The sequence below is a fragment of the Leucoraja erinacea genome, chromosome 7 (genome assembly GCF_028641065.1).
Source record: "Leucoraja erinacea ecotype New England chromosome 7, Leri_hhj_1, whole genome shotgun sequence".
Classification (NCBI taxonomy): Eukaryota; Metazoa; Chordata; class Chondrichthyes; order Rajiformes; family Rajidae; genus Leucoraja; species Leucoraja erinaceus.
The window spans coordinates 49,026,410-49,043,116 of NC_073383.1; the positions used below are offsets into that span (position 1 = coordinate 49,026,410).

Sequence of the window (16,707 nt, forward strand, 5' to 3'; positions counted from 1 at the left end):
TGTCCTCTGTTCCTCCATTCACCTACATTGGGCAAGAGACTGTGCATCTACCCGATCTATTCCTCTCATGATGTTATACACCTCTGTAAGGTCATCCGAGGAAATGGTGGGAAGCTAGAGCACAAATTGCAAGTGGCCTGGCTGAGATATATGAATCATCATTAGACATGGGTGAGGTGACGGAAGACTGGAGGATGCTAATGTTGTGTTTTATTTATGAAGGGCCTCAAGGAAAAGCCTTGGAACTGTAGACCAGCAGACCTAGCATCTGTGGTAAGTTACTGGAGAGTATTCTGAAGGATAAGATAGATAAACAGGAGCTGATTAGGGATAGTCAGTATGGTTTTGTGCGCGGGAGATCATATCTTACGAATCTAATTGAGTATTTTGAAGACTTAACTAAAAAGGTTGATGAGGGCAAATCCATAGTCTATATCAAGGCATTTGATAAGGTTCCACATGTTAGGCAGTTCTGGAAGGTTAGATTGCATTTGATCCTAGGAGAATGAGCCAACTGGATAGAAAATTGGCTTAATGAGAGGGTGTTGGTAGAAACTTATTTTTCAGACTGCAGGCCTGTGATTAGTGGTGTGCCTCAGGGATCGGTGCTGGACCCATTGCTGTTTGCAGTTTATATCAATGGAATATAGAAGGCATGGTTAGTAAGTTTGCAGATGACATTAAAGTGAGTGGTATCGTAGATGGCACAGATGGTTATCAAAAATGACATCAAGATCTTGACCCGTGTGCTGAGGAATGGTCAATGGAATTTAATGCAGATAAGTGCAAGGCATTGCATTTTGGGAAGTTAAACCAGGGCAGGACCAAAGATTATAGAGGCTCCTCTAGGATCTTTGGGCAGGACCCTCACAGAGAATGGCAGGGCTCTGGTGAGTGTTGTAGAGCAGAAGGACAGAGGAATGCAACTGCATAGTTCCTTGCAAGTGATATCACAGTGATCAAATAGGCTTTCATTACATGGGCCTTTATCTGTCAGGGTATTGAGTATAGAAATCGGGATGTTGTGTTATAATTGTACAATACATTAGTGAGGCTGCATTTAGAGTATTGTGTTCAGTTACTCTGCTATGGGACAGATGTTGTTAAACTGTAAAGAGTGTAGAGAAAATTTATGAGAATGTTGACAAAACTTGATGGCCTGAGCTATAGGGAGAGGTTGGGCAGGCTAGAATTTTATTCCTGGAACACAGGAGGGTGAGGGATGATCTTATGGAGGTTATTTGAGGTGAATAGGAGAAGAGATTTGAGGGGAATAGATAGAGTGACTGCACAGCGAATTTTATCCATTGTAGGGGAATTAAGAAATGGACAACATCGGTTTAAGGTGAGAGGGGAAAAATGTTATAGGAAACTGAGGAGCGCATTTTTCATACAGAGGGTGGTGGGCATAGGGAACAAGTTGCTAGAGCAGGTAGTTGAGGCTGGTACTATAACAATATTTAAAAGATATTTAGACTGGTACATGGGTAGGAAAGATTTAGAGGATTTAGAGAAAGATTTAGAGGATTACGTCCAAAAGTGGGCACCTGTTTATGTGGCATCTTGTACGGCAAGGGTAAGTTGGGCAGAAGGGCTTGGCTCTGTGTGTATAACTAAAACTCTTTTTCATGGTGACAACTTCAATAACATAAGTGCAAAATTCTGGCATTCACTTTGTCCCTTTATCCCCTCCTCCCTTCCTTCCTTTAGGACTTACATTAAATCTTACCTCTATGACCAACATTTTAATCAGTCCTGGTATTTCTTGCTAGGGTTTGATTGATGTTTGATTATGTTCTGTATAAATTAAGAAGAAGATACTGGTTCTTATTCTGTGTATGAGCTGTAGTTTTGTTTCTCAGGCTCTGAACATTCTCCGTGTTTTACGTACTAATCCTTTTGTTTCACAGCTGCCTGACTGGCTGAGTATTTCCAGCATTTCCTGTTTTTTACAAAACAGAGCTCTTTGTTGACCCCATACTTGTTATTACGTTGATATGTCAGCGGAGGCAACGTTGCTTTTATTTTGACACCTTTTTAATTATACTTGGAGATTGTTTTCATGGAATAGTTTTGTGCAGTTTTCAAGTTAAATCCTTCGTCCCTACACCAGTGAATGAACAGGAGTACCAGATTAAGCATTAGAGACAACCCTGAGAAATTGTTGTCAATGTTTCTAGTTGAAACCCTGCATCAGGACTTCTGATTTTAGCTCCAGTAATTCAGTGATCTGAAATAATAACTCTGTTTATCTCTCACATAGAAGCTGCTGAGTGTTTGCAGCTTTTCATTTGTTTTATTTCAGGATTCCATCATCTGCAGTTTTTTTGCTTTTTCATTTGGAATTGTAAATGCTGGGAGGCAAAGTCATGTCAACTTTAGATCAACCTCAAAGATGATAAAGTTACAGTAAGGGCAGCAAAGTTGCACAACTGGTAGAGTTCCTTCCTCACATCTTCCCCATTGCTCCTTCTATTGTACTTGAATTTGACTTGATTCTATTTGTGTCTAGTATTATCTGTTTAGATAGCATGCAAAACACAGCTTTTCACCTGACAGTACACGTGACAATAAAAACCTAAACTTAAATCGAAACCTAAACCAGAAACCTGGGTTTGCATGTTCTCCCTGTAACTGTGTGGGTTTTATCGATATTTTCTGGTTTCCTCCCACATCACAAAGACATTCAGATTCAGATTCAATTAATTGTCATTGTCAGTGTACAGTACAGAGACGACGAAATGCAACGAAAGACATAGGAGTGTGCAGGTTAATTGGCCTCTGTAAATTACCCCTAGTATGTAAGGACTGGATGAAAAAGCAGAATAACATAAAACTAATGAGAATGTGTCATTAATGTTCAGACTAGACTGAGTGGGTCTGTTTCCATGCTGTATCTCTGAAACAAAATTAGTAAATGAAAAAAAATGATCAAAGCTTGACACAAAATGCTGGAGTAACTCATTTTTTTATAATGAAAGTGAATCAAGATTGTGCAGGGTATCAGATGGCCATTTCATTTATTCATGCTCAGGGTATGAATATTGACAAGGCTGCCAATTGTTGCCCACATCTTGTTGCTCTTCAGGTAGCTTAGAACTTCTCAATCACTGGAAGTGGTGTGGGGCAGACAATCCCGTTAAATAGAGAGGTCAAGGGTTTTTGACTCAGTGGCCGTGAAGCAGCAACAGTATACCTTCATATCAGGACATGGCTAAGTAAATTTGTCTGAGTAAGAAAACAAATCCATTGCAAATAGCAGTCTATTTAATATTAACTGGAGCAGTTGGGCATAAATGAGCTCAGTTTTATAAATGCTTTTTCTTTCTCTGGCTAAAGGTGAACTAAAACAGAGAGATTTGAACTGCCATGACAACAGAGAGGGATCGAACTCCATTTAACACGTTGTGGACTACAGACATACCTGCAGAAAAATTCTGCACCACACTTGGGGAACGTTGAGTCCACAGGTGAGGAGATAAATGCTAAGTGCTGTGGAAAATCAGCAACCTGGTGAAAGATACCTGATACCTGCTGGTCTTCCAGCGTAAGATGTCCATAGGGACATGCAGCTGACTGTGTTTTTGCAGGATTCAGGAGTACGTGCTGAAGGACGCACTGATTTTCGATGCAACCAATGCTGGGCCCTGTGGGCAAGGACCACAGTCTAGGCTTTTTCCACTACTGGACATTGAGGGGCTGGACCTACTAACGGCCTTTCAAATACTTCACAGGTGCGTGATTTACGGAGCAAACATGAGTGGTGTTGGATGTAAAGAAATAAGTGTTCTGACTGCTGTTACCCTGTAACTTATGAACAAAGATTGTTTTTGAAATTTAAAAAGTTCAGAGGTGATGAGCAAATGGTGCAGTGCCTCCGGTTAATGTCAGTGGACAGCGAGACATTGTCAAAGGTTGTAAATTCTGATTTGATTGCTCAAACCTGAACACGGATATCACAGTTCACACACCAGTGCAATGATCAGGGAGTGATGCTCTCTAGCCAATGTTATCATTTGGCCGAGGCTTTACACTGTAGCTCCATCTGTTCTTTGGTCCAAATGTATCAGTCTCTCTGCAGCTATTTTGAAAAAGAGCAGAGAGTTCCTTGCTCGATATGTCTCATTCAGCATCAGTTACCTTATCTTTATCACAGTGTTGTGGGAGGTTGAAATAAAGTAGAGAGTGTAAAGAGCACTCAGCAGATCAGACGGCATCTGATAACATTTCAGGTGCTGACCTTTCGTTCAGAGCCTTTCATCTGATGAATCGTCCAACGGTAACTCTGCCGATCACCCAGTAGGTGCTGCTTGATGCTTGAGTACACTCAGTACTTTCTGTTAAATTGTCAGCATTCAAAACATTCTGCCTTTGTGGAGACGTTTATCGTCAACAAGTTGGTTGTTGGGTTTCCTACAATACACAGGTATCCTTTCTACTTCAAAAATGCTTTGGGACTAAGAAAAGGTTGGACCGTGCAGGAAGGGCCACCTGGTCTGTCTTCCCTGTTTGACACAAAATGCTGGAGTAACTCAGCAGGACAGGGAGCATCTCTGAGTGAAGGAATGGGTGACGTTTTCGGCTCCACTCTCTTCCTTGTGTTGGCTGCGAGGGAATTTCCAAACTAAATCACACTTTTTAGCCACAGCTCATTAACCTCTTTACTGGTCTTCAAACACCCATGCAGATACTTTCTAACTGTGATGAAGTTTTCTATCCCTTACCCTCTTCCAGGTTGTCAGGGCCAGACTCCTAATATCCTTGGGATGAAAACCTTTCTTTCACATCTTCTCTCTAATTATTCCACTAATTATTTAAAATCGACATCCTTTATTTTCACCACATGTGCGAAGGGAACAAAATACTTTATTTTGCCTTTCTCTAGGTACCTCACAATTTTACGCACCAGATATTTCCACTCATCCTTTCCTCAAAGCAAACAACCTGAACTTATCCAACTCTTTTAGCCCTGGCAACATCCTCTGAAATTGCTTCCGTTCCTTCTCTAGTCATACCTTTCCTGCATCGTGACCAGAACATTACTCACTGCTCAAGGTTTTGTATAACTATTAGTGTTGTACATAGGCCTGGCATGATATCACTGCCCACATTCTACTGATAATATATCCTCATAACTGATAATATATCTTGTGCCCTTTTAACCACTTTATTGACTTTTCAGCTATAAGATAATGTACACCTTCACTCCCAATCGCTCCACCCCATCAAATGTCTGCCCAAAGTTTGATAAGAAGGTCCAACTTGCTGAAGTGGCCGGGAAAGGACAGTTAATGCTGGCCTTTCTGGAGATGTCCTGCTTTGGGATTCCCTATTTTCCCCCTGAATTAAAAAGTTTATGATTTTCCTCTACAGCCTAGTTCCAAAACAGTGACGTCAAGCTGAAGGACCTTGATGGGACTTTTCATAACATAATTAATACTGTGGGCATTATTGGGTGTGTAGAATTTTCTGAAATCTTCCAATGACGTTTGTGTTACGGGTGAGCAGTTATAGCAGGAAGTAGATCATGGTAATTGCATGGTAATAGTTTGTGATTTGTATACCAACAAACATAAAACACAACTCATTAGTTGGGCTGGAAAAGTAAAAGAGAGGCCACATGGAGCCTTGAACACAATGTCATCACAATTTCTTCTCCCCAATGTAAACAGAGGGTTGTAAACTGTTGGGGAAGTCTATGGTTTCCAATACAAGTTAGCAGTAAGCAGAAGTATTCTGAAGGAATATCTTTGAGTCTGCTGAAGAACTGAAAATTCATACAGACGGTGGTATGTATATGGGGAACGAGCTGCCAGAGGAAGTGGTTGTAAGGCACATGCAATAACACCATTTAAGGCACGTTTGGACAGTACATGGATAGGAAAGGATTAGAGGAATTTGGGTCAAACATGAGCAAACATCGAGATGGGCATCTGGCTCAGCATGGCCAAGTTTGGTCAAAGAACGTGTTTCTGTGCTGTCTGACTGATTCCATGGAGCAGACTTCAAGGCATGGAGTGAATGGAGACAAAGAACCTTGATGCTTCCCTCACTGCGATGCAGCACTCAAACACAAGTTAAACATTCAAAGACTATTTCAAGGAAGTTACCCAGGCAGATCATAGTCCATTAAGTAATGTGACTTGTGGAATACGTTACCAAATAAGTACCTTCAATCAGACATTATAACTAATTGAGATTGATCCATAGGCACAGACTTGTTGGCTAATCAGCTTTCCTTTTGCTTAAAAATTCAATAATTACCCTAGCTGAATGCGACTTAGTGTTTAGAAAAAACCATAGAACATCGAAAAGTACAGCACAGGAACCGGCCCTTTAGCCCTCAAAGTCTGACCCTAACATAATGCCATTTTAAACTAATTTCCTCTGCCTGCACGAGATCCAAAACCACCCCTTCCCTCGATACCCATGTGCCTTTCTAAAAGAAAGGAAGGCATGGACATGTGGCATTGGATCGATCTTTTAATGAAGGTTTAGCATTAGAGGTCTTATAAAACAGGTTTATAGGAAACACTTGCTGTTGAAAGTATCCACAGAGATGTTTATTGCTAAACAGTGGCTTTCTGCCTCTCCTTCATTGCACTTTAGTTTAGTTTAGAGATACAGCACAGAAAGCGACTCTTTGGCCCACCGAGCCCATACCGACCAACGATCCCTACACATTAACACTGCCTCACACACACACCAGGGACATTTTATTTACATTTTATACCAAGCCAATTAACCTACAAACCTGTACGTATCTGGCGTGTGGGAGAGAACTGAAGATCTTGGAGAAAACCCACGTAAAGTTGGCAAGTGTTGTTGGGCATGCAAGGATTTTGCTATCGGCTGGAGGATGAATGGATAGATTTTGAGCCTGATGCTTTTGCAATCCTCCATTTTTATGAGCACCATTTTACTCCCTTTAAACCTGAAGCAGACACCTCTCTCACGACAATACAGTACATCCCTCTCTCCACCCCCATGGTTTCATTCAAGGGACAATTCATTGTCAAATAAACAATAACAAAACTGATGGGAATTAAAAGGACACAATTAGAGGTAACGTGTAAGTTATGATTGTTACAATAATGCACTCCAATAGTTTGAAAGAGAATACATAGAGCCTGAAAGGGCAAAGAACTCCACTTCTTCTCTCTCAGGAATCAGTTCCAGATGCTCCCTGCATGTTTGGACTGTCATTCACTTGGCACAAATTGATTTGCCTTTATTCTGGGGTTCACTGCTGCAATAACATTTGCAAGTCTCTTCTAAGGCAATAGGTTAAATATTCACGTGTTGCATCAGATAAGGATCAGTGGAAAAGGTGGCCTAGTTGGAATGAACTAGGAACTGGCACATGGCATGGGGATGAATTCCATCCTTCTCTGCTACAGGCCTGTTCTGTGATATGACGATCGAGACCAGTCCCCTGATTAGCCAGGATGTCCAGTTCTGGATTAACCCCAATTAAATGTGAAGAAGGCTGAAACTATCACCTATGCCTCAACATAATATTGCCACAAATTCCTGCACAATTCCCAACACAATCATGTTTTGGATGGAATCTGGCTGTTTGTGTCTTCAGGACTGCACCGTCTAACTGTACAATGATTCCTCTCAACCTGGCCTCAGTGTCTTTGCTGCTGAATCCTTTATCCGGGTAACAGGCAAGAGTCAAGAGAGTTTTTTATTGTCATATGTCCCGAAATGGAATGATGAAATTCTTCCTTGCAGCAGCAGTAAAACAGTTTTGTAAACACAGTACTCAATAGCTAACGCAACAAACAAACAAAAATAGGTTCAATAAATTAAAAAAAAACAATACAGTGCAAAAATAAATCAAAGCCCAAGGTGCAACCTAGGCAGTTCGTAGTTCGGAGTTTAGTTGGAGATCGTCGCATTCAATAGCCTGATGGTTGTTGGAAAGAAGATGTTCCTACACACTTATGTTATGCACTGGCCCCACTATGACCTCCACAAGCTTTTGTGGTCAATTGTCTGTATTACTGCCTGTGTTAGCCTCAGCTCACCCCAATTTCTGTAGTGAAGGAGTTGGGGTGTTAGTAGTGGGAGTGTAGGGAGGGGCACTTGCTTTCAAAACCCCCTACACCAACCTCCTGCAATAAAGTTAATAGCGGTGTGTACCTCTCATAACTGCCCCAAATCAAGTAAACGATAAAACTGCAATTGTAACAGGATGTCTCAACAATAAAACTCGGACCCACTCCAGGCGGGAGAAGTTTGCTTTGGCACTGCATCTCTCCTAATGTCTTGTTTTTGCACTGCTCACCTTCTGAGTATGCATAGAGTTATACAGCGCAGAAAAAAGGCCTTCTGGCCCACCTTGTCCATGTCGACCGTCAGGTGACCATCTACAATGACAAGGAAGAGCTTCGGGTCATTCTACATGTAAAAGGCAATTGAGAGTGCTGATTGTGTGGGAACTGGCACAGAAAAGGAATTGAGGCCAGCATAAATCAGTGATATTCATAGCTAATGGCGGGACAGGTTTGAGGAGGCAAGTGGCCTAGTCCTGTCTTATTGTCTTCCTGTGTTCATTTGGGTGCACTTTTCTTGCATTGCTCCGGATTCGAGCCTCATTCTATAAATAAGTGCAAGCATCCAGACTGATATCCTGGCACAGAACTGATGAAGTATAATAGTTTAGCTGAGATTTGGGCCCACCTCAGGTGAACATACAAAACAGCACAAGAATTACTTTGGGAGTTCTGTGTAATATTAATCTTTAAATCAACAGAGTTAAAACAAATCATCTGGTCATTATGCTACCGATGCCTAAAGCATCTTGTAGTATGTAAATTTAACATTGGGCTATGTGTCCCACAACAGTTTGTTGTCAAAATGATCAACGAAAAGATCTTAGAAAAATTGCAAGATTTTCTCCAATATACCTCAGGTATTAAATACTAAGAGAAAAATTGCTATTTTAAAACATGGAGATGTGATTTTAATAATATTCATCTATTTAGTTTAGTTTCGTTTATTACTGTCACGTGTATCAAGATACAATGAAAAGCTTGCTCTGTGTGCTCTCTGGTAAACATGAGTACAATCATACACAAAATAAATAAGTGAAATAATTGTAAGTTGATCCTTTTCTGGGACAGGAAGCAGAGGCCAATTTCTGGCAGCATCTTGAAAATTTGAAGTCTTTGAGAGTCTGATCTTGGCCCAAGGAGATATGTAATGGTTTATTTTCTCACTTTAAGTCCCGGTGCTCTGGTACATCCACCATATCCTGCTTCCCGAACTGACCATGGATTTTTAGAGAGCTTTCTGAGGGCAAGGGAGGTGAGTACACAAACGATTCACGGCCACTTTGCTTTTAACCTTCGCTACCACCATCTTGACCTTGTTTTTTTTACAGATCTGATCAATCTTCAAGGGACGGATGGGTAGATGTTGAGATGTTTCCACTAGTTGAGAGAATCACAAATGAGGAGACATAACATAGGTATGTTACAAAACCTACCTGAATCGTGGGTGAGCATCTGCCCCACCCCTTGTGTGTGATTTTGGCGCTGTTTAGAGGGGGCGGGTTTAAAACGCGATTTTTACTAGGCTGTTGCAATCGAAAATGTTCAGCCTAGTAAATCATTAACGGAAAATCGCTGAAAGACCCCGTCGCAAAAGGTATTATTAGTTTTTATGGCCTTGTATAATAGTTATAGTAGTTTAAAAATCACTCTCTCAACCCGCAACCTCTCGCAGCCCCAGGGTTTTATAAAGCAAACAATTAAAGGTATGTACCTTATTTTTACATTAAATGGGGCTTGTAAATAACCCTGTATATAAAGTTTTCTATAGCGAGTAGTTCATTTTGGGCTCATTATATCCCGCAGTATTTTTCTGGACACTTGAGGGCACAAATCCAGCGCAATGTGAATGTTCTAAACCAGCGCGTTCACAGGAACCCACTAGAAAGCTGATTTAAATTGACTTTAATTTACAGCAATTGAACACTAAATTCCTTCCATTTGGCCTATAAATTGATGTAAATGAGATTTAAAAATCATGTTTTATTGTGAATTATTTGTGAATATTATTTGGACACTTGGGCTATTAAAAAATGTTAATAATTTATTAAGAAATGGATAGAAGTTTAGATCTAGTAATTGAAGTTTGAAATTAGCTACACTTGGGTAACTAACTAATTATATGCTTTAATTTCAGGTCATCCAAGTAAGATTATTTTATATTTGTTTCAGAATGCTTCAATCTATGATAACTGAAAATTTCATTCAGTTCTCTTAATTTTTAAGAAGGTTATGGGCTTTTGACTGTCCACGATCACAGCTTTTTTGTTATGTCCATAGAAAATCAATAGGGAACAAGATGCTAATTTCCGAGTATGAAAATGGCCATAACGTTTTTATTACTTGAGATATGAAAGTGAATTAGGTGTCAAATTAAACTTATTGTTATGCTTTATCTGATGGGATAAATTGCAGACTTGATTTTTTAAATCTCAAAATTTTGTAACATTGCTACATAACATCAAGATTAGGGGCTGGTCACTTAAAACTGTGGTACTCAGGAAATTCTCACAGAATGGTGAATCTCTTGAATTCACTGCCCTATAGCTTTGTAGTAATTAAATAGGAATTAGATATTTTTTTAAAGATTGAAGGATAGGAAACTGGCAAGGAGAGGAGCTGAGGCCTGGGAAAGATCAGCTACAATCATGTTGAACGGTGAGGCATGCTTCAGGGACCTCACGGCTGACACCTGCTCTTATTGCATTGTGTTCATGATAGTGCACTAAACAGTCCATGGGCCCTCAAAGACACGATTTCTGAAAATCGTAGCTGGTGACCTAGTAGAGAAAAACAATTGTGGCTTCTCAAATTCCATTGTAAAAGTATTTCACTCTCAGAGTGTGTTCAGCCTCACCGAGTGGTCAGGCCTAACTGAACAAAGACCACTCTGACATCAGATATCCTTCACCCCCGCCCCTGGAATTCTCTCCAAATTCCCACTTTCTGCAGCCTTCAAAAAGCCCATCTCTTTGATGAGGTCTGTTTCTTCAGTTCTTCACTCTTCCTCCTTTTGGATGTGGAGAGGATGTTTCCACTAGTGGGAGAATACAGGACCAAAGGCCATAGCCTCAAAATAAAAGGACATACCTTTAGTAAGGAGATGAGGAGGAATTTCTTTAGTCAGAGGGTGGTGAATTTGTGGAATTAATTGCCACAGAAGGCTGTGGAGATCAAGTCAATGGATATTTTTAAGGTGGAGATTGAAAGATTCTTGATTAGTATTGGTATCAAGGGTTATGGGGAGAAGGCAGGAGAATGGGATTGAGAGGGATAACTAGATCAGCCATGATTGAATGTGGAGTAAACTTGATGGGCCGAATGGCCTAACTCGGCACCTGTATTTTATGAATTTATGAACTGCCTTCTGCTTCTTTCCTGGGTGAGTGTTCTGACGGATTGTAATTTATATTAAAGTGAAAGTTGTTACATTTCTCCATGCAAAATTCACCTCCCTCTTCCCAAGGGAAAACCCCCAACAAACAGGACAGATTTCTTCCTGCTTATAATTAAAGCAAAATATTAAAGCACATCCTATTTGTAACGATAATGGATGTTACAGCCAAGATTACTGGCAGCAGCTATCTCAACTCAGCTAGTGTGAAGATTGCCCGTGATGCGGACGCAGACACAGACATAGTAAAAAATTATTGACAAAAAAAAACACGGTTGCTATGAAGACATGGAATGTAGATAACTGAGGCTAGGTGGTCCTGAGAGAGTGCTCCAGATGGTTTGGGGGCAGTGACTACAAGACTAAAGAATGTTTAATGTAAACTCAAGGCATTCTGAGTTCAGTAAAAGGGCACTGTGCTCATGAAAAGGTATTTAGTGCCGATCATTCCTGGAGCTACTTTATTTAAATAAAGGAATTTTCCACTGAAGCAGCTGAAGGCATTTGCTAACAATAAGTTACAGTTCCACTGAAACCAACCGCCTCAGATGCCTTTAATATTTGATCATTCCTCATGTGTGATCTACGATATTAAGGTACCCCAGGACCGTTAAACTTAAATTTGATCCATTGGCTGCTTACGCTAAAGATTTTTCCACCTGGGAATAGCTGGTTTATTTCCACTCCCTATCCGACACTGTATGGTTGACATCAGCTAACTCAGTGCAGACGACTTGTGGAATCAAAACTCACAAGCTCACAACTTGCTCTGTCACCAGCAAGAAATGCAAGTGGTGGTTCAACCACTGTGGAAAGAGATTCACCTTTCTAAAATTATTTCATTCAGGTAAAATGCACTACTACATTTTTTGGTGTGGTATCTTTCAAAAGTGAATTGGTGCCCAAAGATTGTCAGCAAAACAGGTGCAGATGTGAAGATATTCAGGAAATTTGGGAGTGGTTGTTTAAGGTTGTCAGCCTAGTTATGTTCTCCTGAGGAAGCACTTCCATGTGAAGCTATGGGAGGGGAGTTCACCTTGTGTCCTGTCCACATGGGCACATTCTTTCATTATTGCAATACACGTATGTTTTATAGAGCCATCGAGACATAGAGTGATACAGTGTGGAAACAGGCCTTTCGAGCCAACTTGCCCACGGCGGCTAACATGTCCCAGCTACACTAGTGCCACCTGCCTGTGCTTGGTCCATATCCCAGCAAAGCTGTCCTATCCATGTACCTGTCTAACTGTTACATCCTCTGGCAGCTTGTTCCATATACCCTCCACCCTTTGTGTGAAAAAGGTACCCCTCAGATTCCTATTAAATCGTTGCCCCTAGACCTTGAACCAATGAGCTTTGGTCCTCGTTTCCCCTACTCTGGGCTAGAGATTCTGTGCATCTACCTGATCTATTCCTCTCTCGACTTTATACACCTCTATAAGATCACCCCCCCCCCCCCCCCCCCCCCCCCCCCCCCCCCCCCCCCCCCCCCCCCCCCCCCCCATCATCCTGCACTCCAAGGAATAGAGACACAGTCTACTTAACTCTATCTATTATATATACACTCTGAATGGTTCCATTGCAATCATGTATTCAAGAGAGTTAGATACAGGCTAACAGAATCTGGGGATATGGGGAAAAAGCAGGAAAGGGGTACTGATTTAGGATGATCAGCCATGATCATATTGATTGGCAGTGTGGGCTCAAAGGGCTGAATGACCTACTCCTGCACCTATTTTCTATGTTTCTATGTATTGCTTTCTCGCTGACTGAATAGCACGCAACAAAAGCTTTGCACAGTACCTTGGTACATGTGTCAATAAACTAAACTAAACTATAAACTATAAAAATGTGCTGCAGTTGCTTGTTTCAGCTGCTCTGACAGCACCTCTGAAACCCAGGACCTCAGCTACTGATGAGGACAAGGGTGGTGTACACAAGGTACCTCTAACAGCAAACTCCACTCCACATTGCATGACAACATAATTAGGGGTTGTATTATTGTTCATTCATTATCCCTGTAACCAATCCAGGAACTTCCAACCCAAAATCATTGACAGGCTACTTCCATCTGCAGTTATACAAGGAGGTAACTTGCCACCACTGTGGTAGGGATGGGGGAAAAAAGTTGGCCTTTCCAAAATTGACCAGATCCCTGAAAATGCATGTAACTTCTGAGATTATATTCAACTATAATTACCTGACATTCTTAACTATATTTAATTTCAATAATTTTGTATCATGCATGAATGCAATGTGTTTTAAAAATATTTTCTGAGTTGACATTTATTGCCTATTCATGTGTTTGGAGTTAGATGCCTGTGACACTGCTGCGTGCAAGACTTTCAATGTACCTGTACCACAACATACTTGTGCATATGAGAATAAACTCAACTTGACTTGAATTAGGTCAGGCAAGGTACATTACTGAGCCAGATATGTTTCACAGCTCCTGTCCTCGTGACTAGACTTTCTTTATTTACAAGAGTTACTTTCCCATCAACCGATGTGGGATTTGAATACATATCTCTGGATCAGCAGTCTAGAACTCTGCCCACTTAACCATTGTATTGCCTTACCCATGTCTGAACTTTTCGCTGGATGAGGCTTAGAATTTGTATTGAGGTGTTCAGTAAAGTTCATAACGACACAGTAAGATGTTCATTTTGAACCAACATTCACTAAATTGTGCCTTTTGATTAATCCTAACTATGTTAATCAAGATAAAGTCAAGATAAAGTCAAATCTTACATCCTTCCTTTTGCTTCCCTGGAATAGTTTCTTTCAATATTAATTCTTACTCCATTGCCCACATTCAATTTGCAATATTGGTCCGTAAAGATCTTTTTGATAAAAAACAATTGGAATTATCTACACAGCAGTTACAGTGCATTAACCTTATTGCCACATTTCAGGTTTTTTTTTAACACTTTTTAATTGACAGGATTGTTAATTTTGTTAAACTTATCTTTAAGGCTGATGTTATAAGGCAAATTTTATTCACACATATAAAAGCTTAACGAACTTAAATATAGTTAAAAAAGAATGCTGAGAGACTGTTGGATTGTCTCATCAACGTTTAGACATAATAAGTAATTTATTAATCTGGTTTAGCATTCAATAAACACTTCATATCCACCGAGGTGTAAAGTACCTGCTCCCAGCCATTGGACGGGTATTTATTGATGTGGTCTTCTTTCTGGAATAGACAGACAGGGGGTTAAAGAACAAAGAGGCCCAAATTGCAGTCAGTTGTATCCTTGAACCGAGTGATGCATGGGCAATCTTTCACATGCAGGTATTCCTTGAGGTCAGCCAAGATAACCCATTGATATGTGGAAGTGTAATCTGCTTTTCCTTTGGTCATCATAAAGGCTGAAGTGAAGACGCTTAATGACTTGTCTCTGGTGTTGCCGTGTGAGGTGTTTCCTTCAAAACCTCATTCAAAAAGACTGAAGCATGTAAAAGGAGCAATTTCCAGATAGTTGTTACATCCACGAGGTTGTTAGACCATAAGACAAAGGAGCAGAATTAGGCCATTTGGCCCATCCAGTTTACTCTGCTATTCAATCATGGCGGATCTAATTTTTTCCTCTCAACCCCATTCTCCTGCCTTCTTCCTATAATCTTTGATGCACTTCCTCATCAAGAACCTAACTATCACCAATTTAAAAATACCCAATGTCTTGCCCTCCACAGCTGTCTATGGCAAAGATTTCCACAGATTTACCACCCTCTGGCTGAAGAAATTCCTCCTCCTCCATTCTAAAAGTACATGTTTTTATTCTGAGGCTGTGCCCTCTGGTTCTGTACTCACCCATTATTGGAAACATCCTTTCCACTTCCACTCTGTCTAGGCCTTTCTTTATCTGTTCAGTATTTAGGAGATCCTCCCTCCATCTTTTAAACTCCAGAGGTTTAATTTGCCCCTGGTATGCTGATAACCTGTCAACCTGGGCCTGCATTCATCCTCTAGCACCTAGACCGCCAGGGGACCTATGCAAGGATTTTGTTTGTTGATTTTAGTTCTGCCTTCAACAACATTGTGCCAGAGCTACTACACTCCAACTTTCCGAGTTGACTGTGCCTGAACCTATCTGTCGGTGGATCACCAGCTTCCTGTCGGACAGGAAGCAGCATGTGAGGCTGGGAAAGCACATCTCGGACCCGCAAACCCTCAGCATAGGAGGAAGGCTGCGTACTCTCTCCTCTCCTCTACTCTCTCTACATCAATGACTGCACCTCCACTGACTCCTTTGTCAAGCTTCTCAAGTTTGCGGACGATACAACCCTGATTGGACTGACCCAGGATGGGGAAGAATCCTACAGACAGGAAGTGACACAGCTGGCGTCCTGGTGCCATCGCAACAACCTGGAGCTCAATGCTATTAAGACAGTGGAATTGATAGTAGACTTGAGGAGAGCTCCCCCTCACCTCACCCCACTCACCATCAACAACACCACAATCACATCTGTGGCGTCTTTTAATCTCCAAGGACCTTAAATGGGGGGCTACCATTGACTCCACAGTCAAAAAAGCACAACAGAGGATGTATTTCCTGCGGCAGCTGAGGAAGCACAAACTACCACAGGCAATGATGGTCTAATTCTATACGGCCATTGTAGAGTCTGTCTTCACTTTCTCCATCATGGTCTGGTTTGGCTCAGCCACCAAGCACGACATCTGGAGGCTGCAGCAAATCGTCCGATCAGCAAGTAAGGTTATTGGCTGCAACCTTCCCTCCATTGATGAACTTTACACTGCAAGGGCCAGGAAGCGAGCGAGCAAGATCATCTCTGACCCCTCTCACCCTGGCCACAAACTCTTTGAATCATTTTCCTCTGGAAGGCGACTCCGGACTGTCTAAGCTGCCACAGCCAGATATAAAAACAGCTTTTTTTCCACGAGTAGTAGCTCTACTCAATAACCAAAAATCTGTAGCCTCCTTTTGCTCTGGTGTTTTATTTAATTCACATGTTTAATCAATAATGTTTTATTATTAATGTTTACTGTTTGATGTGTCATTCCTAACTGTCACTGTCTGTCATGTTGTCACTTTCGGGCGGAGCACCAAGGCAAATTCCTTGTATGTGAATACTTGACCAATAAACTTATTCATTCATTCATAAGTGGAAAAATCGGGGAAAGATAGGATGTGGGAAGAATGAAATGGGATTATTGTAAATGATTGGGCAATGGTCAGCATGGATCCAGTGGATTGAAGGACCTATTTCCATACTGCATGACTC

The 16,707-nt window shown here is 41.1% G+C and overlaps 1 long non-coding RNA gene across 1 annotated transcript in view; it reads left to right on the forward strand.

The window, feature by feature from the left end:
* The window catches only part of LOC129698981 (uncharacterized), a 54,485-nt gene continuing 37,778 nt past the window's right edge, over positions 1 to 16,707 (forward strand). The window contains exons 1-2 of the long non-coding RNA XR_008723757.1: positions 1 to 3,470; positions 9,296 to 9,318. This is a non-coding gene — a long non-coding RNA (uncharacterized LOC129698981). The remainder of the gene's footprint in view (positions 3,471 to 9,295; positions 9,319 to 16,707) is intronic.